The 17904-nt window shown below is 40.1% G+C and overlaps 1 pseudogene; it reads left to right on the top strand.

Moving 5' to 3' along the window:
• Nucleotides 1-17218: 17218 nt before the first annotated feature.
• On the top strand, nt 17219-17594 carry LOC102400384 (annotated as a pseudogene).
• Nucleotides 17595-17904: the final 310 nt, after the last annotated feature.

Genomic DNA, 17904 nt, shown 5'->3' with positions numbered 1-17904 from the left:
GGTAAATGCTAATCCCTGATGTCTATAGTTATGATAATTACTGTATGTGAACCCTGTAGTTGGTATCCATTGTCACCTACTGATACTCCATAGCAAAGAATCCTTAACTTAGTAGGTATCATATTCCAATTAGCTTATCTTCCTCCCCAGTAAAGCAGGTATAATAATAATTCTGTTGTAAAATTACTCCTCCCTCTTCTTTCTCTATCTAAATTCATCGGCCTTCCAGTGAGCTCAACCTTCTAGTGAAGATTTCTGTCTTTGTCTCTCCCCTCCCCACTTTCTGACTCCTTCAAAGACTCCTCTCTAGCTTGACCACCCAGGAAACTGTCTGGATTATATGTTGTGAAATTTGATTACAGTTGATTAAACACATTGCTAAATATTGCCTTGACTTGTTCTCAGTTTTATTTCTGAAAGCATAATCTTCTGAACTAGGCTGTAAGTTTTGATAGGGCAAGAACCATATTCATTAATCCTAGACTTAATAAGAGGTATTAATAAGATTAATAGGATGCTTAATAAATATTTGATTAATAAACAGGTATCAGGATGCAACTTTATTGTTGAGAAACAGGAAATATCATCCACTTAAACTTTTGATTAAAGTTTCCTAAGTTTCAGCTCTGTGACAGACCTTGAGCTGGGCTGTGTAGAGGTTATTAAATATAAGGAGGACATGCAGTGTCTTAATTTGTAGGAAGATAAAGCATTCACATAGCTTACCAGAAGGCGGTGTAAATGCCTTAGAAGTATTGTAAGCAAAGCTGAGAGGGGTGAGGATAAAGCTCTTAAAGCTTGTGGTTGAGGAAAAGCTCAGAGAAAGAGCATCTGAGCAGGGTCTTGAATAGGATTTCAGAAGGTGAAGATGGTGGGTAAAAACTGCAGGCAGGGGAACAGTATGAGCAAAAGTAGGGGGATGAAAAATAAACCTCAAAACTTGTATGGGGAGACCAGGAGATTCAATTTGATTGCAGTGATGTCATAATAGTAACACTGTCTGATGTTTGCTATGCCTGATTTTATGTTTTGTGTACTGTATCTCATCCTAGCCTCCCAATAACACATGAGGTAAGTGCTGCAAATACTCCTATTTTATGGATGGTGAAGCAGAGGCTTAAGATAATTTACCCAAGGCCAAAGCACTAGGTTGGGTTCTGACTCTGGAGCTATACTATTCCCCCTCCAAGGTGTGTGTGGGAGGAAGTGAAAAATAAGATTGGGGATGTTATTTGGCATGTCATATTAAATTGGGCCTTAAACATCAAAACTCAGTTTGGTAAGTACTGTGGAGCTGCTGGAGATTATTGAACAGGTAAGCCACGCAATGAAAGCCAAACTTTAGGAAGGTTAATATGGTGATTGGATGTAACATAGATTGGAGAGAACAGAAATAGAAGATAAAAGATCAAGTAGGTGGTGAATGCAAGTGGGAGATGAAAATTCAAAGTCTGAGTGGAGCAGTGAGAATGAGCCATAAGAAACTGTTGTGGGAAATATCTCAGAAATAGATTTCTGCAGGGCTTGTCACTCAGTGAAGTGGAGGGTAAAGGAAAGAGTGGACGGTGACTCTGAGACATCAAGCTGAACCCTTAGGAAGTGGCAGCAACGTGGGCAGGCACGAGGAGGCAAGCAGGGCTGGTTGAAGATGGCTCCCTGAGGTTGGTCAGTGGAGTTGGTGATTCTATAGTGCACTATATTTTGGTGGCCATGCACAATAGACAGGGGAGATGCAGGTCTGGAACACTGGAAAGACGTTAGGGCTGAGGGTGGAGGGCCAGGGAAAGAGGCTTTTGGAGAAAACAACCCTGATGACCCCTTGATGTCAGCCTTCTAGCCTCCAGAATTGTGAAAGACATTTCTGTTGTTGATGCCTCCTAGTCTGCGGTATTCTGTTATGGCAGTCCTAGAAAACTGCTAACAGTGATAAAGAGCAGATGTCTTTCAAAGCCAATCTCTAGCCAACAGCTAGGATAAAGCCTCTCTCCCTGACTTGAAGTAGGGCTTCAGTGAGAAGGGAGACCAAGGGGATTTTACAAGAGCAAATGGAGGAAATTTTCAAGGCAGAAGGATGATCAGTAGTGTCATGTACTGTGGAAAGTCAAAGAGAAAGAGGACTGAAGGCTTTGGCAACTAAGGGATCATGGGATCTAACAAAAGAATGGGATAAATACAAATGGTGGAGTATTCTGTGGACATGAAAAACTCCAGGTTTTCTAAGAATACTCAAGGATTTGGGAAAGTGCTTATAATATAATATTAAGCAATAAATACATAGATAAAATAAGATTGAGAGAGAGGACACAAACTATATATAACATCCTAATCTTATTTAGTCTTCACTCCTTTTTTACATGAACAAAATACTAACATATATTGGAGTGCTTTCTGGTATTTTCTGCCAGACTTTTCTGCTCTTGTTGTGCTAAGCAGGGTTATATGTAGCGGTGAGAATTGGAAGGAGTTCAGAAGACTAGACTGAAAAGGGCTTGGAGCTACTTGCATGAAGGATCAGGGAAGATCAGGAAGAGGGCAGGAAGAGGCAAGAGGGAAAGGGTGGTGAAAAAGGCAGATGAGTCCAGGTAGGCCAGAGAGTTTGAGAGGGAATCAGAGAAGAGAGACATGGCCTGAGTTAGTGGGACTTGGAGGAGACACAAAAGTCTTCAGACTTTTGCGCTGATATTTCAAGGTCTCAAACAATGTAATTCCTTGTGTACTTTTTTGAATAACTGAAGCAAAAGTTGAAATTAATTTTTAATGAATTTTGAATGTTGTATAGATAAATCTTTTTTTAAAAAGCATTTAATGATGGAAAACTTCCAAGTATTCACAAAAGTTGAGAAAATACTTTAATGAACCTGATTCACTCAGCTTCAACAATTATTAGTACATGGCCAATCTGTTTCATATATACCTGCACATGCTCCTCCCACTTCATTACTTTGAAGCAGTCATATCATCTATAAATATTTCAACAGGTATCTCTAAAATAAATGTCCTTTAAACATAAACATTATCATACTTAGAAACCATTAATAATGCCTTAGATTACCAAATATTCAGCATTCACAATTTGTCAATTGTCTTATAATAATTTTTTTTTAGTTTATTTAAATTGGGATCCATAGTTTACACACTGCAGTTGGTTACTTTAGCTCATAAATCTTTTTAAAGCTACCTCTTCTGTTGTTCCTTGAATTTCTTTTCTGAAGAAATCCACAGTATGGATTTTGCTGATGATATTTCCATGGTGCAAGGTCTGGGAGAGAAGCAACAGGAAGTCGATTTCAGGTGGAGAGCTGTGAAAGCAGGGAGGGCCCAGATGTGGTTGGGAAGTGGAATGTTTAGCAGGTCCTGTGGAATGGTTGTGATACTTTCTCTAGCAAAACTTGGCAGCTCTGAAGAGAGCAGATGTCCAGTGGCCTGCAGTGAGGGTTGGCGTTGAGAACACTGGCAGGTAAAAGGGCCAAGGGGGCCAACGATGTTAGCAATGGCAGCACTGATTGGCTGGACGCCAAGATCTCTCTGTAGACTTGCCTGTCCCTGGTCATCATGCCATTGACCTTGATATATAGAGTTCTTGGAAATTCTTTGTCTAGCCAAGGGGGATAGCTATTTCAGCAAAGGCCAAGTTATAAAATTACAGAGCCAGGGTTTACCTTTTTTTGTAGGTTGTTCCACCTTTGCAGCTCTGATTCTTTCTGAATGAGCCACCAGTGAGATGTTAATGGCTCCACAGAGATGAGTTTCCTTTCTCCTCTGTGGTTTACCCACTATCTGAGATTCTTGGCACTGATTACTTTCTCAGGTGGGGAGAATGGGCATTTCTGCCTAGCAATTTCCAATCACTAGAGTTGGTTTTTTGACTTTTCAGGTGGGTTCTGGCAACAATTGATCAGTGACCCAGAAAAGCCACCCCCACTCACTCTTCAGGTAGAAGATGATCTTGTACATGGAACCACTGCTTCTAGTCCTCTCTGCATGTGGCTTTGGGGAATCATTGCTCATGAAAAAGTGAAGAAGAAGTACCTTGAATTCAGGAATATGTTTCCAAAAAGATGGTGTATTTTACTTTGCTAGTACTGCCATAACCAAGTAAAACAAACTGGGTGGCTTAAACAGAAATTCACTGTCTCATAGTTCTGGAAGCAAAAGACCAAGATCGTGGTGTTGGCAGGATTGGTTCCTTACAAGGGCTGAAGGAAGAATGTGTTCTAGGCCTCTCTCCTTGGTCTGTAATTAGCCATCTTTTCCCTGTTTCTCTTCACACCATCTTCCCTCTATGTGTGTCTGTGCCAGTGACCAAATTTCCCCTTTTTATAAGAACACATCATGTTAGATTAGGCCCCACCCTAATAATACCATCCTGACTTAACTAATTACATCTGCAATGACCCTAATTCCAAACGAGGTCACATTCTGAGGTACCAGGGGTTAGGACACCAACATGTGAATTGGGGTGGGGGTTGGACAAAGTTTATCATAACAGATGAATTGGTACACTCCCTTTTTTCTCTCTCCCTACCCACCTCCCTTCTGTAGGCCCTCGTGACCCTCTGCTGGGGGAATTGAAATTGTTTCCAATGATTGGTTGTCTCCTGTTCCTCAACTCCAGTCTACATTGCATGTGGTTCATCAAATTCATCTTTTCTAGAACCCCCAATCATGATTCTTGATTACAAATCATCCATGGCCCATTGCCTGAAGAAGTGGTTCCAAACTTTCTGGTTTGGCAGAGTCAAGTGGCAAGTTTATAGAAATACAGGTTCTTGGGCTCGACTCTCTAACATTTTGATTTATAAGGTCTAGGCTGTATATTGTCACCCTGCTTATTTAACTTATATGCAGAGTACATCATGAGAAACACTGGGCTGGAGGAAGCACAAGCTGGAATCAAGATTGCTGGGAGAATTATCAATGACCTCAGGTATGCAGATGACACCACCCTTATGGCAGAAAGTGAAGAGGAACTAAAGAGCCTCTTGATGAAAGTGAAAGAGGAGAGTAAAACAGTTTGCTTAAAGCTCAACATTCAGAAAATTAAGATCATGGCATCCAGTCCCATCACTTCATGGCAAATAGATGGGGAGACAGTGGCTGACTTTATTTTTCTGGGCTCCAAAATCACTGCAGATGGAGATTGCAGCATGAAATTAAAAGATGCTTACTCCTTTGAAGGAAAGTTATGGCTAACCTAGACAGCATATTACAAAGCAGAGACATTACTTTGTTAACAAAGGTCCGTCTAGTCAAGGCTATGGTTTTTCCAGTGGTCATGTATGGATGTGAGAGTTGGATTATAAAGAAAGCTGAGCGTCGAAGAATGATGCTTTTGAACTGTGGTGTTGGAGAAGACTCTAGAGTCCCTTGGACTGCAAGGAGATCCAACCAGTCCATCCCAAAGGAGATCAGTCCTGGGTGTTCATTGGAAGGACTGATGTTGAAGCTGAAACTCCAATACTTTGGCCACCTGATGTGAAGAGCTAACTCATTTGAAAAGACCCTGATGCTGGGAAAGATTGAAGGCAGGAGGAGAAGGGGACAACAGAGGATGAGATGGTTGGATGGCATCACTGACTCAATGGACATGGGTTTGGGTAGACTCCAGCAGTTGGTGATGGACAGGGAGGCCTGGCGTGCTGTGATTCATGGGGTCACAAAGAGTCAGACACGACTGAGTGACTGAACTGAGCATTTTTTTCAAAGATCTCCAGATAATTTTAATCATCAGAACAACTGATTTAGAGAAGAGAATCAAATTCATCACAATCTGATGAAAATTTACTCTCCAACTTCACAGTCCTCTAGAATCCTCTATTTCAGATCAGATCAGATCAGTCGCTCAGTCGTGTCCAACTCTTTGCGACCCCCATGAATCGCAGCACGCCAGGCCTCCCTGTCCATCACCAACTCCCTGAGTTCACTCAGACTCACGTCCATCCAGTCAGTGATGCCATCCAGCCATCTCATCCTCTGTCGTCCCCTTCTCCTCCTGCCCCCAATCCCTCCCAGCATCAGAGTCTTTTCCAATGAGTCAACTCTTTGCATGAAGTGGCCAAAGTACTGGAGTTTCAGCTTTAGCATCATTCCTTCCAAAGACATCCCAGGGCTGATCCCCTTTAGAATGGACTCGTTGGATCTCCTTGCAGTCCAAGGGACTCTCAAGAGTCTTCTCTAACACCACAGTTCAAAAGCATCAATTCTTCGGTGCTCAGCCTTCTTCACAGTCCAACTCTCACATCCATACACGACCACAGGAAAAACCATAGCCTTGACTAGAGGAACCTTTGTTTACCAGGCTCTAAAGTTGCTGACAATTCTGCCCCAATATATCTTCATGTTGGACGACCTGAGAAGGTTCTCTATCCTGACCTACTTCTCCAACTGTCTCTAGTCCTTCTCAAGTCCCATCTTTTCTTTAACATCTTCCTACAACTCTGTCTTACTGTTACCACCCCTTTCTTGACCTCCTATATATTCTTATCTGTGCTACTTGCTAGGCAAGAGAGCTCTACCTTGTGAAGGTTCATAGGCTAGGGCTGAGAAGGCCAGGGCTGAGAAGACCTTAGAGAATACATGGTCTCAAAGGTCCTCAGAGTTCAGAGGAAAAAATGGAGGCCTCAACATGATATGCTCAGGGACACACAGTAGTATAAAACAAGAAATGGTTCAGGGTATGACTTCAAACAAAATGACTGAATAAAATCCTTAGGCTTCATATCCTTTTCCCTACTACACACAACCAAGCATTTATTGACTGACAAGGAAATGAGGCAAATATATTTTCTGCAGAGACTGTGGCAAAGAAGCTCTGGAGTTGAGAACTCAGGTGCAACAGAGGGCAGAGCAGAGTGCAATACTGAGAAGAGTGCCATTAAGTGAGAATCCATATACTTAGCAGGCTCTCCAATCATCAGAAATACCTAAAATAAAAAATGAAATTATTTCTATCTGGAGAAACTGACCAGTCCAAAAATAAATACTGACAGAATGGATTTATTAAAAAAAAATTGGCTAGTTTTCAACATGCTCCATCCATACACACTGATCAGCTTTTTGGTTTCTTATTTTCACATGTGAGTAAATAAATAGTCATGATCATCAGAGACACAACTAACCAACCAACCAAAGCTTTTCTGGAGAGGAGTACAAGAAGGAAAAATAGGTTACATATAAAGGACTGGGAGGTGGAATGGCATAGGACATTTCAACTGCAACTTGGAAAATAGAAGATAATGGAGCATTACCTTCATTATTCTGGGGAAAATAGTTTTCAAGTTAAATTTTCTTACCCAGACAAACTATCTATCAAGACCGAGACTAGGCCAATTCAGACAAACACTTATCTCCCATGCCATGCTTTCTCAGGAAGATACTGCAAGATATGAGTCTCAAAAAACAATTAAACCAAGAAGAAGAAGCCTAGAATTTAAAATATAGAGGATTTAACATAAGTGAGAAGACATTCAGGATGATAGAAAAGGAAAGTTCCAGCACAACAACCAAGCAACAGGCCTCAAGAAGAAACAGCCAACCTGGAGCAGGCTATAGGGCTCTGGGAGGAAAGAAATTTAAAGTACTAATGGATCATCTGATACATTTGATTTTGTGGACTCTTGTATTAAAAGCCTCTCTCTCTCTCTCTCTCTCTCTCTTTCTCTCTCTCTCTCTCACACACACACACACAGGCTCTTATGGAATATGGGAAGACTTAACTATAGAAATAAAGAAACTAAATAGATGAAAATATAAAGTAGGAGGACAAGAAGGATGTGGTCAAGAAAAGAACTGTGCTCATAGACTCTTGATGTGTTTGTTTTGAGAAGAGTTTTTTATAGTTCTATGGAAGAATTTTGGGGATAAAATTGAGAACACAGATAAAACAATTATTAAATTCAAGAAAAAGAGAAAGTTGTATAAGAAAGGAAATGTTATCATGCACAGAACATGACTCAGCTGTAAACAACAGTACATACTAACCATAACATAATTGATAAACATTGATTTAACCAAAAATAGAAATGTATGCTATATTGTAATCATTAGGGCAAGATAAGTGTGTGTGTGTGTGTATACATGCCAGTTATTACATGATTGTGTCTTAGCTTTGAACCCACCCTTCTGCATTTTGCTCTGTAATGCTGGGACTAGAACCCTGCACACCACAATTTTCCCTTGCCAGCTGGCTCCCTGTTAGTCTCTGTCAACATGGGAACAAGAAGAATATTGCAGAACTGGAGGAGAAACAAGTTTATATCTCCCTACTTGCTTCCTTTTCTTTCAATACTCATTTATTCATTCAATTATTGAACGAAGATTTGAGTGACTTCTGCAGGCCAAGCACTGTTCTAGGTGTTTAAAATTCATCATTGATAATATTTCTGCCTCCATAGAGCTTATTTTCTAGTAGAGAGAGAGATAATAAACAATGTGCATAATAAACAACAGTGTTGTAGAAAAAAAGAAAGAACAAAGCAAAGTAAGAGTGATTGGGAGTGCATGAATGTTACAGTTTTAAATAGAGTGGTCATGGTAGAGTTCTTTGGCAAGAAGATATTTGAGTAAAGACTTGGCCTTAAAATGAAAGTAGGCTTGGCATGTTCAAGGAACAGTCCAGGGGTCAGTGTGAATGGATTGAAGGAAGGGAGGATGAAAGAGAGAGAAAGATAAAATTGTTTACCTTTGGGAGAAAGGAACTTGAGGTGAGAAAGTTTTGGGCAGATTGCTTTTCTTTGTTTTAAGTGGTATACAATCTTTTGACTTTTTAAACCATGAATATGTGTCAATTTTATACAATTAAAATTTAAAATAATGAATTACAAATTGCAATATGGTATCCTGAATTGGATCCTGGAACAGAAAAATGACATTAGAGGAAAAGCTGGTAAAGTCTGAATAAAGTCTATTCAATCAAAATGTGCTAATACTATTTTCTTAGCTTTGACAAATATATCATGTACTATAAAATGTTAACATTAGGTAAAACTGGATGAAAGGTATATACTAATTCTCTATATTATGTTTGCAACCTTTCAGTACATCTAAAATTATTCCAGGATAAAAAGTTTATGTAAGAAAAATTTGAAACAACCAGAAAACTGAATCAGGTGGTAAGATCTTGCCCTTTCTTTACCCCCAACTCCCAGCCCTGCAGCCTTTTCTGGGTTTGAGCAGTGGGTTATTTACCTGGCAGAAGATATGATTTACCCATGGGCCTGGGCTAATCCCCAGATGGAAGGGAAAAGGCTGGTGGGGAAGAATTTTGGATCACACCTATGGAACATCCAGCTCACTGATCCTTGGTGAATGACATCCAGAAGCTGAAAAGAAGAAACCAGGACAGACCTTTTACACATAAAAAATATGAACGTGCCAATTCCCTTAAGCTTTTAAGAAAGCAGAGTACTAAAAATATCTTCACAGAACTGTACTCCTTGTTTCATCTCTGTCTCTAGAGAGCTTTAAAATTAAAGGAGTGGCTTCAAGGTAGGAATAACTCCAGATTCTTGATTCAGTGACTTTGTCCTCACTTCAGACTTTCTAAAAGCTTTTGGTGGAGGTGCCTGTTTAGGTGAGTCTTGTTGATGTTAAATATTGTCTTATGTTAGTACTTTCCACCTCTACTTTTATATTCATTGGTGTATGAATTATTTAAAAAGTTGTTTTAAAATTTTTAGATAATTATTTGATGTTAGAGAAAAAAAGCTTACTCTTTGGTGTCATTACTCTGAGACTATCAGCTTGCTACTCTTCTCCCTGGTGAGTCTTTTCTTAGTATTGAGGAGATCATTTTCTGTTCATGGTTCTTCCACATATTCTGCTTCTACCCACAATTCCTCTTCTCTTTCTGGCCCTTGCTGCTAAGTTGCTGCTAAGTCACTTCAGTCGTGTTTGACTCTGTGTGACCCCGTAGATGGCAGCCCATCAGGCTCCCCTGTCCCTGGGATTCTTCAGGCAAGAACACTGGAGTGGGTTGCCATTTCCTTCTCCAATTCATGAAAGTGAAAAGTGAAAGTGAAGTTGCTCAGTCCTGTCCGACTCTTTGCAACCCCATGGACTGCAGCCTACCAGGCTCCTCCATCCATGGGATTTTCCAGGCAAGAGTACTGGAGTGGGGTGCCATTGCCTTCTCCGTTCTGGCCCTTACCTTTTTGGAAATAAAAGCCAGAAAGGAAAGTATTTTGCATGCTATTTTTATTTTCTGTCCTTCCTACCACATACCTCCGTTGAAGTAGAGCAGGCTACCCCTTAAGTTGGAGTGAAAGAAAAAGGGTAAGTGAAAGAAAATGTGAGAGAGAAAAATAATGGACATTTCAACATTTTATCCAGCCACATTTAAATCCTCTTTTCTGGCATGTAGGAGTCTGTATATATATATTTCTGGGATCACGAGCAATTAAGTGGTGATGAGTAATCAGCATTCAGAAGTTCCTTTTGATTTTGTTTTCCTCATACTTTTAAAAAACTATGTAAGAAACACATATTCAGTGTAGAAAAATAAAAAGACAAATATTAGACTAAATTAAAAATTACTTGAAATCTCAGAAATAATCCCCCTACTCTAACATACCATCAACCAGTCAATGGAAGAAACCAAGAATAGAAATAGGGAATGAAGCACTGAAGCATGTGAAACTCCAATTCCAGAAGATTCTGAGACTCAATGCCTGTCTTTCTTGGGGCTTGGTGGTTTCATGTTTTGCCACGGTTGATGTACAGTGTCACATTAACCATCCCTACTGGATAACACTCTTTGGTTGTAAGTGACAATAAAACCCAACTCAGGTTTATTTATACAGAAATAAATAGAAATAGGATATCTGCTCAAACTGTATAAATCTGAATGCCAGCACTACATGATCTTTAGCATGTTATCACCTCTTAAAGCCTCTGCTTCCTCATCTGGAAAATGGCACCTCTCTTCTTGTGAGATTGTTACAGGGAAATGAGGCGTGTGCCTGGCACATAGTAACCACTCCATGAATGGTAGCTAGTGTCTGCAGTAATTAAATAGTATTTGGTTTCCTGAAGAGTGGGGAAAGTTGTGTGGCTAGCATTTTACTACTAGAGGAAGTTGAAAGGCAGGAAACGGGGAATGAGGCAGAGCTTTCCTTCTTATGTGTTCTTATCCTCATGAAGTCCACCACGACTATGCAAACATTGCTGGTGTGGACAGCCGTGCGCTGACATCCTATCTTACCCACAACGCCCCGAGTGACTATTTCCTGATTAACAGGCAGACTTCTGTAGCCAGAGTCCAGGAAAACTCCATATTTCATCAATCGCGAAAGGAGACTTTGCCAGAGCTTACCGGGAGAGCTGAGAACTCTGCAGTTTGAGATGGTGGTTTCTACATCTCAAAAGGATGCCGAAACCTGTGTCAGACACCTCTGAGAGCTTAAAGCTGCTCCTTCTACCCAGGGTACCATCAGGAAGAAATAAGTTTCCCCCTCTATCCCTCTTGAGTTCTTGTGGCTGAACGAGCAATAAAATTGACACAAGAGAGATTAACAGAAGAAGAAAAGATGAGTTTAATTCATGTTCATGGAGGTCTCATTGAAATGGGACCTAAGAAGTAGCCAAAGAAGACAGCTTTTATACATTTTAGAAAAGAAACAATAATTTTGAGAGGAATTGGCAGGAAGAAGAAACTTAGGTTTGGGTGCTTAATTAGTTAGGAATTTAAGCAAAGTTTGGGTTTGGGTGGAAGATTATTAAATAAATAATAAATTTTGTCTACATAGGCTTCTTGGCTTTGAATTTCCTGTCCCTGGTCATAAGGATGTCCTACCTTTTGGAGAAGGAAATGGCAACCCACTCCAGTACTCTTGCCTGGAGGATCTCATGGATGGAGGAGTCTGGTAGGCTGCAGTCCATGGGGTCACAAAGAGTCAGACTTGCCTGAGTGACTTCACTTTCACTTTCTACCTCTTAGTATAGGGAGGGCACTTTTCATATGGGAGATTTATTTCCTACTTTCAGGGAGACAGAAAGGAAGGTCAAAGTATCCCTCTTGCGTAATCCATTTCTTAAGTAACTTTAATTCAAAAAATAATATGCCATTGAGACATGTTTTAGGGTGGCCTGCCCTGGCCCCAACAGCACACTCACACTTGCTGATTATGTCCTATGTCTATCTTTTTGTCTTTGCTGCTGCTACTGCTGCTAAGTCGCTTCAGTCGTGTCCGACTCTGTGTGACCCCATAGACGGCAGCCCACCAGGCTCCCCCGTCCCTGGGATTCTCCAGGCAAGAACAATGGAGTGGGTTGCCATTTCCTTCTCCAATGCATGAAAGTGAAAAGTGAAAGTGAAATCGCTCAGTCATGTCCGACTCTTAGTGACCCCATGGACTGCAGCCTACCAGGGTCCTCCATCCATGGGGTTTTCCAGGCAAGAGTACTGGAGTGGGGTGTCATTGCCTTCTCCGTTTTGTCTTTAGGGTCTACTTTATAAACCAACCAGAACTTTGTAAAAACATTTTCAGAAATGATTGCCTAAAATCTCTAATTCATAGGTTTTTCAACTTCTCTTACTAAAAATTCAAAGTTTCTTAATGGAATACTTATTAAAGTACACTGGGATATAGTCCATTCTTATCTCGGAACCAAATCAATGTCAATGCCTCAGTCAGAATTTGTGATGAACCAACATGTACAAATCTTCACATCTGCCTTGAGGTGGCCTATAGGCCCCCAAAGGAAAGTACCATTTCTCATGAAGTCCCAGAAACAGGATGGTGAGGCCATAAGATGCCGTCTCTTTGCACACACCAGTTCTGTAGTCCAGGTGGAGCTGCCACCCATTTGAATCATGGCAGACAGGTTTTTCCTAAGTATGGCTAACTGAGTCACAAACTATAGCACCCCACTCAGTCCATTTGTGTGTCTTTTTTTCCTACCAAAATAAAACTCGCCATTAAAACTGAACAGCGATTGGACAATTTCTAATCTTAAATCTCTAATCTTATGCATGAAAGGCAACCTGCAATTTAGAGCAAGATTTACAGAGGTAGACACATCTCTTAGACTTTTTTCTTACCAATCTGCTTCAATAGATGGGAATCTTTGTTTAAACTGACTCCAGGTCTTTCTCTGTGTTTGAAGAAAGCACTAGTCTTTTGTGGTTTCTCCATGTCCCAGTTGCAACTTCTGGAACCCTGATAAGTGTCACCAAAGTTGTAATTAATAACTTTTGGGAGGCCCAGGCTTCCTCTGAGTGAGACATTTATCAGTCTTTGTTATCAAACCACTCGTTTCTTTGCTCTATGTGGTAAAGAAAGCAGTTTTCTGCTCCTGGCGACGTGGCAAAACTCTGAATAAGAGAGCAGGATTATGGTCATAGCAGGTGCGTACAGCAGGGCTCTTCCCAAACTCCTTCCCTGTGGTCCTTTTCTAAACAGGAGTCATTGATTTCCCTATTCAAAGAGGCTGATCTATTTTACCCCATCACAAGACAGAGAGTAGCTTAATGAATAAATTTAGTGTCCGAATGCAGCAGATTCTCTTACTTTCAAAAGTTTCCAGGACTTCTCTGGTGGTCCAGTGGTTAACAATCCACCTGCCAATGCAGGGGACACTGGTTCAATCCCTGGTCTGAGAAAATTTCACATGCTGAGGAGCAACTAAGCCTGTGTACTACAACTACTGAACCCCTGAGTCTAGAGCCTGTGTTCCTGAACAGGAGAAGCCATCGCAAATAGAAGCCTGCACGTCACAAGGAAAAGGAGCTGCCCCCCCTGCCCAATCCCCTCCGAAAGCCTGGGCAGCACCCAAGACCAGCGCAGAAAGAAAGAAACAAAAACCAAAAACCCACACAGAACGAAACAAAAACGTTTCCAGATTATTATTATTTTTTAATGATCCGTTTTATTTTATTCTGGCTGCTGCATAGGCTTTCTCTAGCTGCGGCGAGCAGGTTCAGGAGTGGCAGCTTGTGGTCCCCAGAGCTTGTGCTCCGTAGTTGTGATGCACAGGCTCAGCTGTCCCATGGCATGTGGGAAGTCCTCCCCACACCAGGGAAGGAACCCATGTTCCCTGCATTGACAGGGGGATTCTTAACCACCGGACCACCAGGGAAGTCCTCCAGACTACTTCTACCACAGCCATATTAATTTCTTGAAATTAATTTTTACTTTTGTATAGAAACATATAGCTTTAAATATTAAATTATTCCAAAAGTCTCATAAGGAAAAACAGCTACCCTTGTCCAGTTAACTTTATTTTTTAGTTCTTTCTTTTCTTTAGTGTTTATCTCTATTTTTCTATGGATATGCATATATGTAATTGGTTGGATGACTTAACTATGGGCTTTCTCACTAGTTAAATGGATATTGTTTTCTTGCTACTTCCTTCTTTTTTCCAGTAACTTAACTCAAATTCTTGGTTAAATCCATATCCAGTATTATAATTATTATGATTATATAAATACTATTCATTACAAAGCCAAAAACTATTCCTTCTTTCCTGTAAACATTTTGATATTATTAGGGTTAATAATTGCTCCTCCACCCCTCTGCCCTCTTTTGCTTAAATGTCTTGGTTCTAATGGTTGGATTCTTAACACAATTGTTCACATAGTTAAATGTATCAGATAACTTCTCAGATAACTTTCAGACAACTTTTCTGCCTCCATTACCTAGCTCCAAGCAAATGTCTTACTCTCTGGGCCAGTTATGTAGCTACAGCTCTGGAACTTCCCTTCATAAACCTGGAAATTGCCTGTGCCTGAGTCTGATACCTAGATGACATGACTTTCTCTTTTGGGGTTTATTAACTGCCTCATTTTTCATGGATCGCATTTTCAAATAGCTTCTTGAGAAAAAAATACATGGGAGAAAAGTCTTTTGAGACTTTTCAAGCCTGAATTTTCCTTTATCTTCATAGCTGATAGATAATTCAACTGAGTATAGAATGGACTGAAAATGTTTTTTTTTTTCCCTTAGAATCTTGAACACATTCTTCCATATTTTCTAGTTCCTTATATTACAGTGGAGGAATGGCCCTTCTTATTCATAGTTATTTTGATATAACTTTTTCTTTCACTTTAGAAACCTCTATTCATCCCTGGTGTTCTGAAATGTTATCATGATGTGGACTGTATTCTTTGTACTGGCACTCAATGAGCTCTTTTAATCTTGAAACTCAAGTCTTTTGATACAAAGAATTGTTCATAAATTATTTGCTTAATGAATATCTTCCTTTCTCAATTATCTGTTTTCTGTTTCTAGAATTCCACTTGTTCTCATGGTTGTTTTTCACCTTGAGGATCTTTTTCGAATGTCTGTGAATCTTTAGCTGTTTGTTAAGGTTTGATTCGATCACTAAAAAGTTAATCAGGGCTCTGTGTGCGTATGTTGGATTCTTCTGGTGATCTTCATTGTAGGACTGTGGTTCTCAATAGGGACAGATCCCATAAAAGGCATTTTGGAAGTTGTGAGAATTTTTAAAAGAGTTATTGGGGTTCTGTGACATAAAAAGAGATATACATATTTGGTCTTTGCTCCTGGTTCCTGACACAAAGCTCCAAAAATCTTTCCAATTTCCTGAGTAATAAGCATGCTAGGAGTGTCTTACTCATGATGCAGGATGGTCACCAGAAGGTCCAAGTCATGATTAGAGGCTTGGAAATTTCCTCACCTCCTATCCTCTGGGGAGAGAAGAGGGATTAGATATTGAATTAATAATCAGTCATGTTTACATGCTGAAGTTGCTATAAAAATTCCTAAACTATAGTGTTCAGAATGTTTCTGGGTTGGCAAACAACATTGAGGAGTTGGGAAGCTGTGCGTGTGTGTTAGTTGCTCAGTTGTGTCCTACCCCATGGACTGTAGCTTATGGATGTAACCCTCCTGGCTCCTCTGTTCTTGGAATTCTCCAGGCAAGAATACTGGAGTGGGTAGCCATTCCCTTCTCCAAGGGTTGGGAGGGTGACGCATCCCAAATTCCTTGGGGACAGAAGCTCCAGCGCTCAGGACCCTTCCAGAATTCATCTTATGCACTTCTTCATCTTGCTGTTTGTCTGTATCCCTTATCATACTCTAAAAAATAAACTTTTAAATGTCAGCTAATGTTTCTCTGAGTTTTGTGAGTCACTACAGGAAATTATCAAACCTGACGAGGGGCTTGTGGGCATCCCAATTTGATCAGAAGTACAGGTGACAACCTAGGACTTGTGATTGGCGTTGAAACTGGGGGTAGTCTCGTAAGGCTGAGATATTAACCTGTGGGGCCTGCACTAATTCTGAGTACTTAGTGTCAAAACTGAATTGTAGTATGACTAATTGGTGTTGGAGAAATTAGCAGGTGAGAGGAGGAACCTCACACATTTGGTGACAGAGTGTTATGAATGTAGAGAAATGAAGTGGCCTGCTAGTATATAATATATGGGGGACAAAAATGCTAGCTGACTTGCCAAACAGTCCCATAAAACAAAGACTGCCATAGGTCTAGGGTTGCCAGATAAAATAAGGTCACTCAGTTGAATTTCAAATGTCAGATAAGCAACAAATATACTTTTTGTATCAGTATGTCTCAAATATTGCCTTTTTATCTGGCAACTTCCTCTGTGTTCTATTTCACTCTTAATGTCCTCCTGGACAGTTATGAAGTCATTTTTAGTTATTTGATTCAGGATATCAACACTATTTAATATAAACACACCAAATTTTTTTTTTTGCATAGATTTGCTGTACCTTGAGATTTCCATAGATTTTAATTTCTTCTTTTTTTTTCATTTCTAAGAATGTAGCTACCGTATAAAACCAGGGGTGACTGGACTTTGTCTTGTTTTGAACTTGATTAGAGGTTGTTGTTCACCATTTAGAGAGACATGTCATGGACAATAGCCCTACTTGTGATCAAATACACTGATATTAGTCTGCAATTGTAGCTGTCTTATCCATGGGGATTCAAATACAAAGAATCATAAGAGACTACTAGTAACAATTACACTTCAACAAATTGAACAACCTAGAAGAAATGAATAAATCCCTAAAAACAACAATCTGTCGGGACTGAACCATGATGCAATAGAAAATGTGAACAGGGTAATTACTAGTAAGGAGATTGAGTGATTAATAAAAAAACCTCTTGAGGCTCAACTATTTGCTCCTGCTGAGACACTGGTGTGGCTCCAAGGCTCTACCAGCTCATGATTTCTATGGATTCCAGCAACAGAGAGGACAGGATTGAGGGGATATGGGGCTGATGGTGCTGGTCCCCTGACCTTCAGCCTGCTGGGAACAAGACTTCTAAAACAATAAATGTGTCTGGAGGGCTGTGGTCCAAGGCTATTGTTGCTGGTTTTAATCAGGATCTATGGAACCAGAGGGAGCACACAGCTCTCCTGAAAACTGAAGGTGTGTATGTCCAAGATGAAATTGAATTCTATCTAGGCAGGGCATGTGCTTATGTGTACAAAGCAAAGAACAACACAGTAACTCCTGCCAGAAAATCCAACAAAACCAGAGTTATCTGGGAAGAGACAACCAACACTCAGGAACAGTGGCAGAGTTCATGCCAAATTCGGAAGCAACTTTTGTGCTAAGGCCATTAAACACAGAATTCATGTGATGCTTTTTCCTTCAAAGATATAAATTTATTGAAAAGTGAATAAAAATGTAGATTAAAAAAAAGCAAATCTCTCAACAAAAGAAAGTCCAGGGCCAGATGTCTTCACTGGTAAATTCAACCAAATATTCAAAGAAGAATTAGCACCAATCTTTCTCAAACTTGTCACAAAATAGAAGAGGAAGGACTCTTACAATCTCATTTTATGAGGCCAGCATTACCCTGATGTCAAAATAAGACAAGGATTCCACAAGAAAAGAAAATTACATGCCAATATCCCCGATGTACATAGAGGCAAAATCCTCAACAAAATATTAGCAAATCAAATTCAACAAT

The sequence above is a fragment of the Bubalus bubalis genome, chromosome 12 (assembly GCF_019923935.1).
Source record: "Bubalus bubalis isolate 160015118507 breed Murrah chromosome 12, NDDB_SH_1, whole genome shotgun sequence".
Taxonomy (NCBI): Eukaryota; Metazoa; Chordata; class Mammalia; order Artiodactyla; family Bovidae; genus Bubalus; species Bubalus bubalis.
The sequence above is the reverse complement of the archived record's forward strand: the minus strand, read 5'-3'. Positions and strand labels throughout refer to the sequence as shown.